Consider the following 14,183-nt stretch of genomic DNA (forward strand, 5'->3'; position numbering starts at 1 on the left):
GGTATTTAGTAATGGTGGGCATTCATCCTGAATCAGAACAAGATAGCACAAAACAGCACTACTGTACTAGAAGGTATAAAGTGTGACTTATGCAAAACTGAGATACTATTCTGACTTCACTTCCAATCCTGTCTACTAATTTCTCATGTAGACCACTCCACTGCAATCAGGCATCTGTGTGACAACCAAAATGCATGCTGACAAAACTTTAGCATTTCTAGTTCATACACTCTCCAGCTACAAGGGTTTTTACCTGTAATCCAACTGGAAAATAACAGGACATGAAAGGGACAGATACTTGTATTTTTCACCAACAGATGGCATTGGATAGATCTAAGATGTCATATTCAGGACAATGCCCCTTTGGACTGAATTCACTTTTCTATTCACTTAACTATGTGTCTATTTTTCTATCTACACACACACACACACACACACACCCCAAAATAATAAATTAACTAAGAGACAAAAGAAATTTTTAAAAAGCAACAGTCCTTGGTATAAAGAATTAAGGCTAGATAGAGAATTTTCTTGAGGGCGCTTAGAAAAGAAAGTAATGCATGATAGGAAAACATGGTTACAACCTGCCAGTGGTGAGCCTCAGCACAGCCTCCTGGCATCAGCCCAACTGGGATTCAGCCAGCGATGGAAGAGGAGGACTGCGTGTGCAGCATGATCCACACCCCTGGCTCTCCACGGGTGTGCGTGGACGACGGATGGGATGCTGTCCCAGTAGCCCTCCATGAGGACTGCCACTACGTCTACGATACTGGTGAGCTGAGCAGGAGGAACAATATTAAGCAGAACTCAAGGCAGAAAACACTGCACAAGGCAGAGAGGACTGATACTAATGAAAAGCACAGCTGATTAAGAGGATCAAATTTCTACGTGCAAAGCAACACTGCATCAAAATACACAAAGCAAAAAGCTGCCGGAAATGAAGTGAGTTCAATGAAACCACAATCATAGAAGGAGCCTTTGGCATGTCTCTTCCCAGAATGTGTGTGTGCGCCCTCGCACGTATTTCTGCATGCTCACATGTATGCAGCTGTGTGCATGCGTGTCTACCTACAAAAAAATACATGCATATAAAGATATATGTACATACCTGTGCATATATGAATACTGAGTAATGAAACTAACAAGCCTGGTGTTATATAAATGAAAATATCTCTTTTCAAATATCCATCGAATACTTACAAAAATTGGTTATATATTAGACCATAAAGAAATGCTCAGTAAGCTCCAAAAAGTAAATGCTGTATTACCCACATTCTTTGACCTTACTATATTACACCTAGGATTTAGCAATAAATATAGAAAGAATTCTAACTGATTAGAAAACACACATACACAACCAGAGAAAGACAATTATCACATGATCTCCCTGATATGAGGAATTTGAGAGGCAAAATGGGGGTTTGGGAGGTAGGGAAGGAAAAAATGAAACAAGATGGGATCGGGAGGGAGATCAACCATAAGAGACTCTTAATCTCACAAAACAAACTGAGGGTTGCTGGGAGGAGAGGGGGTAGGGACGGGGTGGTTGGGTTATGGACACTGGGCAGAGTATGTGCTATGGTGAGTGCTGTGAAGTGTATAAGCCTGACGATTCACAAAGCCTGGTGATTTGTACCCCTGGTAAAAATAATACATTATATGTTAATTTAAAAATTTAAAAAAAAAAAGAAAAAAAACAAAACACACATGCACTCACAAGCATCTCTTAGGTCAAAGAAAAAGCAAAAAATGTAAAACAAAAAACTATTTGAAGATAACATCGGTGAGAACACTATGTATCAAAATGTATGAGATTTGACCAAAGTGGTACTCAGAGGAAAATTGATAGCCTTAAAAGTTTATTAAACTACTAAGAATTATGACAAATACTGTTAAGCAGGTATTTAACATAAAAGTTGTGGGATTTTTTGCATGGATGAACTATCACTGCACTGACTCATACATACATTATCTTATTAATCCTTACAACAACTCATTTTATACAGGAGGAAGAGGAAATGCAGAGGGGATGCATAACATGTTCCAGGCCACACAGCTGGTAAATGATAGAGGTGGGAGTCGAACTCAAGCCTGCCTCCCCAGAGCACAAACTTCCTGCCATCACAGGGGACCGCTGGTGCTGGATACCATGAGTCATTCGTCTGCTTTAAAAATAACTACACATTGTTACGGGAAACCATTAAATCACAGAAACATATGCTAGCACTTCTAATTGGAGCCATTTCTACTTCCTTTCTTTCTAGTGGCACCATGTTTCCAAACTTTTAATAATTAGAAATAATTTCCCTTGTGGAAGCTCCAAGTTTGGTGGGTTGAAATCCACAGATGGATTCTCTCCTTGGATCTTGTTTTTCCTCTCCCTTCTTAAAAATGTAATTCAGTTACCTCTCCAAGGATTTAGCAGAGGCAACCCTGAAAATCCCATTACTGCTTCAACCACAACAAAAAGGAGTCTCTGGGGCTGAGCATGAGGTGACCGGGACAGGGGACACGTGGCACCTCTGTTCCAGCTGCAAACCCCGTGCAGACTGGAAACCAGCCGACTGAGCAGCAGAACGAAGGCTCGGCCAGAAGCAGAGATGTGGGGAGCAGGATAAGGGAAGGGGCTGGAGAATGGGGGCTACCGGAAGCTGCACAAGCTGGGAGCTTCCCTCTTTACCCACCCGACCCTGCCATCAACCCCTGAGTGTGGAGGAGAAAACGAAAGCTCAGAGAGATTAAGGAACCTATCTAGGCCTCACAGTGGGTGCGTGGGAGTGGAGCCCAGGTCTGTCTGGCTCCAGCGCCTGTGTTCCGACCCACTCACTGGCCCTCAGAAACACATGGGGATTGGCTTTTCTCAAATAACACCCTCAGCCTGGAAGGCTTGCTCTGTGCTGCCCCGGGAGGACTGAAGCTGGCCCCTTTGCTCCTTCTCGGGTCCCTGGTTATGCAACGGGAGGCCAGGAGAGGCTCCTCTTCGAAGGGGTGGCACATCATTTCCAGCCCCCCGGTGCCCTCTTGCACCCCAGGGAGCACAGGGAGCTCACTACTGCAGCAGAACTAATTCCACTGTCAGAGTGTTCTGACCCTCCACAAAATACGCAGACTCCAACACCTGTCTACTCCCCAGGGCCTAAGAGTACATTGTGACACACTGAGCATGGGGGGGGGGCTCCCCCAAAAGGCCTGTTCCCAGCAATCTGGGCCTTGGTAATGCCTGGGCAGAAACTCCATCTAAACATCCCTTCAGCCCCACAACAAAACCGCCCCAAAGAGAGCAAATCTTTTATAGTTAATACTGTGCAAATCCAGGGAAGTCTTTTCAGCACTGTTATTAGCCCATAACTGGAAATATTTAAAAGCCTAAACTGTAATGAAATCATAAGCAGAGTCACCTCCCACTCGTCCCGTGCCAGCGCTGCTCTCAAGCCCCATGTACAGCTAGCGCTCACCACAAGGGCAACACGATACTTCTTTGTATCATTCATGTATTTAACGTCTCATTCCCTCATCAGACTTAAGACTCATCAGAGCAGGAAGTGGGTCGTGCTCCAGAGCTCAGTCCCGGCAGCTGGAAGAGAGCACGCAGGAGCTGCCTGGTAAACATTAGCTGAATGAAGGATGCATGGAAAAGGCAGATTTTATGTGAGCCGCACAACTTCTTGTAAGTACTTCACAAGTGCATTACTACCCTCGTTTTGTAGCTGAAGACCGAGACACTGAGAGTCAAGTGATGATAATAGTAAAATAAAGAACTAATATTTCCATAAAGGTATACAGAATTTAGTATTTATTTTATTTTTTTAATCATTTTTTTAACGTGAAGTGTAGCGGACACACAACGTCACATTAGTTGCGGGTGTACAACACAGCGACTCCCAGGTTTCTACGTCCTGCCCTGCTCACCGCAAGGGTAGCTGCCGTCGTCACCACACGACGCTGGCACAGCGTCATTGACTATAGCCCTCGTGCTGGGCCTTTTATTCCCGTGACTTACTCATTCCATAACCAGGTGCTTGTATCTCCCACCCTCTTCCCCCTAAAATTTAATTTGTAGTAAAATTAATTTAGTATTTAAGTAAATAATAACAACAAAACCAAGCACTTACTATGTACCAGGTCCTAAATTAAGAGCTCTGCCCAGATTACGGGATCATAACAGTAATAACAGTAACACAGCTGCCAGTGAGGTTTTACCTCTATTTTTACAGAAGAAACTGAAGCCAAGAGAGTTGCTTCAACCTGTCTGAGGCCACGCGGTGGGAGAAGTGGCTGAGGCAGGATTCGAACACAGGTCCGTCCCGCTGTGTTGTCAGGCCTTCGTCTACCCCAGTCAGATCTTCCGGTGCCTGGCAGCCAGTGCGGCAAGAAGGGGGCACCGCTGGACCCGGAGGTGCCCAGGCTGTGGCTCTCCCTGTGGGATCAGCACTCCCCGCGAAGGCTCACCACCACACCGTGGCCGCCCCTCCCGGCCCCATCTTCCATCTCCTCCCCTCTGCCTCCCCGACACTCGGCATGGCCTGTCCATCCCCGGTCCCGGCGTCACGGGCCCACTCAGGCCTGAAGGTCCTGCCAGCTCTGATACGTGACAGGCAGCGGCGGCGCCGGTGGGAGAGTGTGGGGCTTGGAGCTGGGAGACTTGGACCTCTGGCCTGGCAACTCAACAGCGGGGTGGCCTCAGGCAAGTCCTTTTCACCTCCCAGGGCCCCAGTTTCTTGACTGGGACTGGGGGTAATGAAGAGGTCCTGAGCAGTCTCCTGGCCTGGGGCCTTGGACCCCTGAGGTGCCCAAGAAGTGGAGCCTGAAACTGCCTCCACGGCCAGGCCCCACTCGGAAGAACGTCGGGCCGCCCATGGAGGGATGTACCCGTCTGGGTTCGCCATAACCATGGATGGTGCCCAGATGCCGACCACGTGGTGGCCACCCACCTCAGCAGGCCAGTGCTGGGAGAGTCTGTCTGGACGGGGACAGCACAGCTGGGATGCCTCAGCTCCTGTCCTACTAATACAGTTCCTGCAGCAGACGAGGCTGTGTTAATGGCCTCGTTAAGATGGACAGTAATTGGACCAGCCACCGGCCCTGGCTGCCACAGGGCTGAGCCGCGCCAGAGTCCAGGGCTAGGCTGAGAGGTGCAGATGCGTGGCGGGAAACAGCTGTACGGGTATCAGCCATGCTCTGTGGCAAGAAAGGTCGGCCTTGCCCGTACCACCACACCCTCACGGCGACTGGCACTGAAGGTACTCACCTTCCCAGATGAGGAAATGAAAGCTCAGAAAGGAAAAGTGACTTGTCTAAGATCTTACAGCTTGCAAGCAGGGGCATCAGGATTTAAATTCAGGCCCGTCTAACTCCAAAAACTGGGGGCAGAGAGCCATGCTCAGGGCTGGAGACTGGGAGTCCTTGGCCAGCACAGGGATGAGGGTCCCAGCCGCTCACGCTGTGGCCTGCCCCCATTCCCAGAGGAGGCGTCTGGCAGCTGCTATCTGCCCCCCATGGCTTGCCCACCTGCAGACTGGACCTCCTCTGAGATGGACAGCTCCCCAGAACGTATTTCTGCTCTGCCCCCTCCTCTGCACCCCACACAGGGCTTGGTGATGCCCTGTGGCTGGGACACAAGGGCCAACCAGACTGCCACGGAGGGGCAGACAGCCCCGGGGCCCGGCGCGGCCAGCTTGCAGCTGGCTCTCGGCTCTGGATGCCCTCAGGGGCATATGGCCAAACCTTCTTCCTGCCGGTGAATGTGGGCCCCCCACCAGGGGTGTCCACAAGGCGCCCCAGCCCCCAGGAGGGAGCGCCAGGCTGACGAAGGAGGTGCTCTCCTGAACAGACACCTTCTCTTAAACTGAGGGACACCCATGGTCCGTGGTGTGGAGCCCGCCCGAAGCTGGGCGCCCTCCACCTCCCGGAGCCAGAGCCGTGGCCAGCACCAGGGCTCCACCGCAGCCCAGAAACTCACTGCTCTCTTGTTCCTCCCATCACCGCCCGCCTCACTTCCATCCCGAGGCTGGTTTTGGTTTTTCTCACACAGCTATCTATTTAATAAGGAAAATTCTGCTGTGTTGAGAGGAAAAAACCCTCCACAGCATAAAAATATGCCACAGTTCCATCTGACACTTTCCTTTTTCTCTCTCCCTTGCCTTTAAAACTTGAGATGAAAGCTTTTTTTCCATGTTCTCCTGCTCTGCCTTGAAACAATCACTTTCAAACTTCAGAAATGAGGAGTGCTGGCATCCAGAACTATACTTGTATGGTCTGATCACATAAACTGTCTTGATAAATTCCAAATGAAACAACAAAGCAGCAGCTCATTAGGGTTTTGTTGGTTTTTTTTTTTTTTTTTTAAAAGAGAGCACAAAGCACTTTCACGTCCTGCAGGAGGAGACGTCAGCAGCAGCTCAGGGTCCCCAGAGGCGGGAGACTGTGACTTTTACTTAGTGCCCGCTGATTCGTATCAATCACACAAAGCGCAGCCTTCGTAGCAAACCCTCCCTTAAAGAAGAGTCCTTATGTGAGATGCGCTAGAAGCTCACGGACGCTGAGAGCACGGTCTCCCAGGTCTGCAGAAAGGGGGCAGACCCAGGCAGTCACATGGCAGGTGGTCAGAGACCTTGTTTCTTAGACGAGCACATGGCCTCATTTATTTCTTGGTGCTGAGGCTAATGAATCACAGGGGCACATGGGCAGGGCTCTGCAGCCTGCACAGAATCCCGGGGTCTGGGGGAGCCAATTCTCCTCCCGGCTCCCTGAGGTGAAATGAGGACACAATCCCAATCCTCCCCCGCCATGGGGATTACCTGGTCATCCACACAGATGCAGTGGGGTAACCTACTGTTTGCTCAAGCTCTCTAGGGAGCCATGGGACCGGAAAGCAAATGCCAGTGTTCTGATGAGCAGTTAAGAAGGGGTGTGAGGAGAAGGTATTAATCTGGTTAATATTATTATTGTTTTGTACTGGACACGGTGCAAAGTAAATCACACGTACTATCTCATGGAATCCTTCAACAATTCTACTGGCAGTGGAGAAGAAACTGGCATTTGTGGCTGCCTAATATCTACCCCAATTCTTTTGGAAACAGCCCTGACTTCTCCTTTGGGGGAAACTGTACCTCCCATACTCATAATCCATGTGGTTCTGGTAAGTTTGGAGCAATTCCATTCCTTCCTCTGCCCCGGGAGGTAAAAACAAATTTTAAAAATGAATCATTGGGGTAAGAAAAAAAAAAATCCTACAAATAATTCAGAGATGAAAGAGGAGATTGAAGCTAAAATCACAAACTGTCTATACACAGGATACAAAGCTACAAAATTCTATTCAGAGAAAAATCCAGAGCCACAAATGCTTATATGAATAATGAAGAAAGTTTAAAAAAAAGAAATGAACTTAGTGTTTATTACAGAGAACTAGGAAAAGAACAAAACAAAGCAAAAGGAAGTGGGAGAAGACAATTAAAAATACAAAAGCAAAAATAATGATTTAGAAAAGTAAGGCCTGTAGGGTGATAAATAAAGCTCAAAGTCGGTTCTCTGAAAAAGTCGAAGTTGACAATCCTTTGGTATGTATGATGGACAAAAAACAAAAGACAGAAAGAAAACACAGATGTATAATGTTAGGGATGAGAAAGAGAGAGAATATCATTCCAAATATAGAGGAGATGTTAAAATAGGAATATGTGTCATTTTTTTTGCAACATATTTGAAAATCTAGATGAAATGGGTGCTTCCCAGGAAAATCTACCTTCCCAAAACTGTTTTGGGGAGAGGCAAACACTTTCAACTATCAATAAAGAAAAAATATTAATAATATTGAAAAAATACCCTAATTAAATATATTAAATATCCAAATACTTTGTGGAGCCCATCTATAAAACCTTAAAAGAACAACTGATGTTATTTAAACTGTTCCAGAGCATAGAGAAAATCGGAAATATGTGGAGTTCTTATACCAGAGCCTGACAGGAATGGCATTAAAGAGACCAGGGGCACCTGGGTGGCACAGTCGTTTAAGCATCTGACTTTTGGTTTCAGCTCAGGTTATGAGCTCAGGGTCATGAAATCAAGCCCCGAGTTGGGCCCCATGCTGGGTGTGAAGTCTGCTTGAGATTCTCTCTTCCTCTCTTTCTGGCCCTCCCCCCACATACTCTACCTAAGTAAATAAACCTTTAAAAAGATTTTAAAAAAGAGAGACCATGGGACGCCTGGGTGGTTCAGTTGGTTAAGCGGCTGCCTTTGGCTCAGGTCATGATCCCAGGGTCCTGGGATCAAGTCCCACATCGGGCTCCTTGCTCCGCAGGAAGCCTGCTTCTCCCTCTGCCACTCTGTCTGCCTGTGCTCGCTCTCTCTCTCTCTCTGACAAATAAATAAAATCCTAAAAAAAAGAGAGAGACCGAGAGAGAGAGACCAATCTCATTAATAAAGATCCACAGATTCCAAACAAAGCACTAGAAAATAAATAAAATAAATAAAAAATAAAATAAAAATATTTTTATAAAATATTTTATAAAATAAAAAAATATTAGCAATTAGTAGTATATTAAAGAATAATACAGCAAATAGGTTTACTACAAGAGTGCAATGATACTTAACAGAGGATCTGGAGAGATGCTAAAAAGCCATTGATAACTTTTTTAATATCCATCCCTGGTAAAGCACTGAGCTAGGAACAGACTTCCTTAATGTGATAAAGAATGCATGTTAGAAAAATTAAAATAATGTTCTTATATGAAAATATTAAATATTAAATAATGTTCTTAATATGAAATGCTGTTAATAGGAATGAGTTGTCCTGCTATCATTTACCACTATTCTGGATATAAGAGCCAATGAGGTAAGACAAGACAAAGAAATGTGTTATAAGTACATATTTTTTTAAAGATTTTATTTATTCATTTGAGAGAGAGAGGGACAGAGAGAGCACACGTGAGTTTAGGGGAGGAGCAGAGGGACAAGCAGACACTGTGCCAAGCGTAGAGCCTAACGGGGACTTAATCCCAGGACCCTGATACCACGACCTGAGCTGAAATCAAGAGTCGGATGCTCAACCAACTAAGCCACCCAGGGGCCCCAGAAATGTGTTATAAACATTAAAGACACCAATAATATTGCCATTATTTTCAGGTGATATAGTTATATTAGTTATATAATTAAATAACCTAGGATATTCAACTGAAAAACTATTAGTACTAAATAATATAACTAAGTTCAAAGAAATTATACAGAAGTCAATGGTATTCTTACATACTAGAAATCATCAGCTCGGAGCACCTCGGTGGCTCAGTGAGTTAAGCATCTGCTTTTGACTCAGGTCATGATCTCAGTGTGCTGTGATTGTGTCCCGTAGGGCTAGGGCTCCCTGCTTACTAGGGAGTCTGCTTCTTCCTCTCCCTCTGCCCAGTCCCGCCGTGTTCATTTGCACGTGTATGCTCTCGCCCTCTCTCTCAAATAAAGTCTTAAAAAAAAAACCCATCAGCTAGAAAACAGAAAAAAAAAAGAGAGAGCGAGCCTGTATAGTAAAAACAGAAGTATAAAACCCCTGGGAGTTAATGTAAACAGAAATGTGTTAGATCTATACAAAGAAAACTAATTTGATAGAAAAATTACACAACATGAATTAAAATAAATATGCACATTTCTCAGGCTTATTAATCCTTTGAAAAATCTACTTCACTTAAATAAAAGCACAATTTATACCAATATGAACTTTGTCTCTATCATGCTCTGTATTGTACTTGTCACAATAAGAATGTAACACTTTGGTAACTAGGATAAAAACTAATGAAATAAAATCTCTTAAGGATACGAAAGATGCAAATAATGAGGACATATATAATATTCTTAGATGGGAAGAATCAATATCATGAGAATGTCGATTATTGCCTAATTAATACATTAACTTCACGTGATCCCAGAATTGATTCCGAAGTTTACCTGAAGGAGTAAATACATGAAAACAGAACATTTTTGAAAAGAAGAATGAGAAAAGAAGCTTGTTATAAAACGTGCTATGAACCTACAGTCACCGCGCGGTGTAGCACCGTTCCAGAATCAGACAAACCGAAGGTAGGGAGTAGGGAGACCAGCAATGGATGCACACAGACACAGAAAGCTAGGGAAGGATAAAGGTACAGTTTAAATCAATAGCACCCGTCAATAAATGGTATTGGGAAAAATTATTATCTATTTAAGAAAATAGAAAGCTGGATGTTCATTCCTTAACAGAGAATAAATTCCAGGTGATTTAGAGATCAAGATATAAATAGGAAGAAGAGTAGAATAAAATACAAGAGAATCTTCTTATAACCTTGGGGCATATGAGGACTCAAGTGTGACCCAAAACCTGGGCCACGACAGGAAAGCCTGCTCTTCTGGACTCCATCTGAACAGAAACACTGATGCATGATCAGAGAAAATGCCATGCTGGAAGGTGAAAGACAAATGTGCTATGGGAAAGATACTTGCATTTATAAGACAATCACTAGTTCTGATCCACAAAGACCTCCTACAATAAAGGCAAATAATATTACAGAAGATGGTCAATAAAGGTACCAAAGACGCTGAGGTTCGGTACTGATCAAGGAAGCAACAAATTAAAATGAGACTTTTTTTTTCTGGTTATTTATACCAGCAAAGGTCTTGTGCTGACAAGAGTGCATGGAAATAGTCACTTGTACAAGGCTGACTGTGGTATAAAGTGATAGAAACTTCTAGAGGAATCTGGTAGCACCTATCAAAAATTTCAAAGATGTGTTTTCCAGGATCCAGCAGCTCCACTTCTAGTCATGTATCCTATAGCAATAGTCCTCCAAATTACCAAAATAAGCAGGGATACTCATTACACTATTGTTTGTCATTTATAATTGTGAAAAATTGCATGGTTTCCGGATTTTTTTTTTTTAATCCAAGCAGTGGAATACACTGCAGCTAATTAAAAGAATAAAATATATTTCTAAGAGCCGACAGGGAAAAATATCCATAATGTGTTTTTAAGTGAAAAAAATCAGGTATGATTTTTTAGACTGCACTGATTCACCCATGCAGGTACAAGGAAACAGGGGTAGGGACAGGGAGAGAGAATTATTGCCCCGGCTATTAGTGGTAGCCATCTTTAGGGATGGAATTGTAGGGTTGTTTCCTGCTTTATGTTTTACATTTTTAAGACTTTAGCTATAAATATATTTTATATTTTGTAAATATATACATTTTATAAATATATAAATATATTTTATATATAAATATATTTTATATTTTTTAAGACTAGCTATAAATACGTACTACTTTTGGAAATATGAAAGAGCAAGGTCTATCTTCTTTCTGTTCTTCCTTTCAATCATCAGAAAAGCAAACACTTTGGGGGCAGGGAGGAGGGAGGTAATATCTTACACAATGATTTTCTGAGCATTTTCAGCTACTGGGGAAGACTTGGTCTTTAGGTTTTGATTTAAAGGCCACTGACCTTTACAGGCTGCCTCTCACCTTGTCTCTGGGCCACTGTTAACCCTCCATCATCTCCCGACTCCTCTCTGCTTTTGGTCTCCACCTCCAATCTATCCTGCACCTATCGCTTCTCGGCCTTCTGGCTAAGATCAAGTGCAATCTATCCTGCACCTGATGATCTTTCTAAAACCTAATCAGACCATGCCCTTCCCCAACTTTAAAATTACCCAGAGACTTTCTATCCCTGGGGGGAAGTCAAGTGTTTGTGGCCTTGTGGGTTCTGCGCACCCCTGCACCTCTGGTCTCTTTTCCCATCCCCTCCTCATGTGATGCTCCAGCTGCGTGGGCCTCTGTGGTTCCCCAGACAAGCTCTCTGCTCAAGCCTCTGAGCTTGGCAGAGCCAAGTTGTCCCCTTGCCGGCGCGGCCTTCTCCTCCGGCGGTTAGGGGACTCTTCTGGAGCACGCTGCCCTTCCTCCCGTTACAGCATTTATCACACACTCCTTGTCTTATCCAGCTCTGCAAGCTCAAGGGGCCAGCACTGAGCCCAGCACACAGTAGGGGCTCAGAAGATGTCTGGGGGACAACTGGACCGGATATTGGGTCTTTATGTAAAACTACTTGACACTCTGGTCTGGCACTGAAATTCCACTGCTCAGTAGAGGTGGCCTCGGCCACCAGGCACCCCACTCCATAGCCACCCCAAGAGGGTCGGCCCTGTGTTCCAGTATCTCCAGGCTAAATAGCCGTGTTTCTCTGAGTGTCACAATGGGCTTCCAGAGCAGCTGATGTCACCAAAAGGAAACGCAAGATGATTCCCCCAGTGAAAGCCTCCGAAACCTGCCTCATATTGGGTAGAATCGAGGCTGCCCACGTGCCAAGGAAAACACTCCCGAGCTTGTCTTTCCAGCCCTGGCCCAGAGATTCGCTACTGTGCACAGAAAGGCTTCCTGGACATCCGAGGCCACCAGGATCCCAGCCAGAGAGTGAGCTCACAGACTTACAGACGATAGCTGCCTCATCCCCCGAAGTATTTTCCATTTCCTCTAATGTGCTCAGGGATCTGTGACCACACTTCACCTAGTCTTTAAGTGTAACAAAAAATAACTGAGGCAAAGGTAAAACTGTCAGATTTAGTCTTTACTCAATGGAAACTGTGTAACAAAACACAACATTCTAAACCTCAGTTAGCAATCTCTGCATTCTCTGGAAAACAAGCAACAGATTTGCAGAGGGTCAGCTAGATCCAAACTGGTTTTCACTTTTGCAAAGCAAATTCTTTTCTGATTTTGCTGAAATCAGATACTGAGAGACTCCTTGGCCTCTTTGGAAGAAGGAAGACATCTGACTACTAATTTATCTGTGGTTTTCAAGCCCAGCTGTTTTGATCACTCTCTTTCTTGACAGAGATGAGAGGCTGTGGGTCTGCATAGGGCTGTCCTAGAAAACCCATTTTCAGGGAGCAGGGGCTTCTGCTCCACGGTGGGGCCCATTGCTCTGCATTCTGCCCTTTTCCATGTCACACTGTGTATCTGAGGCTCCCAGCTCAGTCATATTCCTCCGGCCTGGGGACAGCCTGGATTTCTCCAGCCCTATGCAGGGTCTGAGTCTGCAGTCTGGGCTACTCCCACCAAACCCAAGCTGGGGATGTCACCAGGGCACGAGATGAGCCCCACCAGCAGAGGGCACTGGTAGTACTCATGCCCTGGACTGGTCTGAGATGGTGTGCTCCTGCTGGGATGGGAGGGTAAGGCTGAGGTCCTGCGGCAGACTGGAAGGCCCACCCACACTCACTCTCCTTGTGCTGCCTTCTCCTGCCCACCAGATGCCATTCTCTCAGGAAATGATTCAAGAAACCTGATCCCCTTGACTCTGGGCTCCCGGTCACCTCCTTGAGACTCTGACTTCTACTCCGGTTGCTTCTACCCACCTCACTCAGTCCCAGCCCCTCCTCTTCTCCACAGCTCACTGCCATTCCTACAGGCTTTGGGCCAATGTCCCATTAGAACAGTCTTGGCCAAGCCATCAGAGGATCTTTTGCAGGGAAAAGAGAGACCAAGCAGCAGGGAGGCTGAAGCAGGAGGGGGCAGGAGGGAAGGTGGTGGGTGGCTCTGGGGACAGGAGGCTCCACGGGCACAGGGTGCTATATGCTTAGGGATAAGCCCATGCAGTGAGGTCCACCTCTTTGTGAAAGGGCATTAGTGTTCCAAATATTCGCTCAGTGCCTCCCCCATTCCAGACACAGGTGAATAGGGGAGAGCCACACAGGTGTGGTCCCCAACCCCATGAAGTATACAGGCCAGCAGAGGCATTCAACAGAGGCATTCATTACACAAATAACTAAGGGTGGGGATAGCTAAAAAAAACAAAAAACAAACAAACAAAAAACCTCTAGGATAGGCTTACTTTGGGGAATTAGCCTCAGATGTCAATGAGAGGCCCGGAAGGAACCAGTGGCATAAGAGAGAGAAATGGGTTGATTATGTCTTTAATACTCAAGGAGTTCATTCTGTTTTCCCTGGCCTTAGCCGTCCGCCTCAACTCCAGAGATACTAAGTAAACTGTCTGAGGTCACTCAGCACATACGTGGCAAAAGTGGGATCCGGGCCCAGGTCAGTGGGCTCTAGCACCCACACCCTTACCTACACATCATTGTAGCTCAATGCATACACTAGACAAATGTATTAAAAATTCAAAACATCGGGCGCCTGGGTGGCTCAGTGGGTTAAGCTGCTGCCTTCGGCTCAGGTCA

The 14,183-nt window shown here is 45.6% G+C and overlaps 1 protein-coding gene across 10 annotated transcripts in view; it reads right to left on the minus strand.

The window, feature by feature from the left end:
* Nucleotides 1-14,183, minus strand: part of RALGPS1 (Ral GEF with PH domain and SH3 binding motif 1) — a 269,975-nt gene that overhangs the window by 52,071 nt on the left and 203,721 nt on the right. The gene's annotated exons all lie outside the window — the stretch shown is intronic.

Source organism: Mustela nigripes, chromosome 9 (assembly GCF_022355385.1).
Source record: "Mustela nigripes isolate SB6536 chromosome 9, MUSNIG.SB6536, whole genome shotgun sequence".
In the NCBI taxonomy this organism is placed as follows: domain Eukaryota; kingdom Metazoa; phylum Chordata; class Mammalia; order Carnivora; family Mustelidae; genus Mustela; species Mustela nigripes.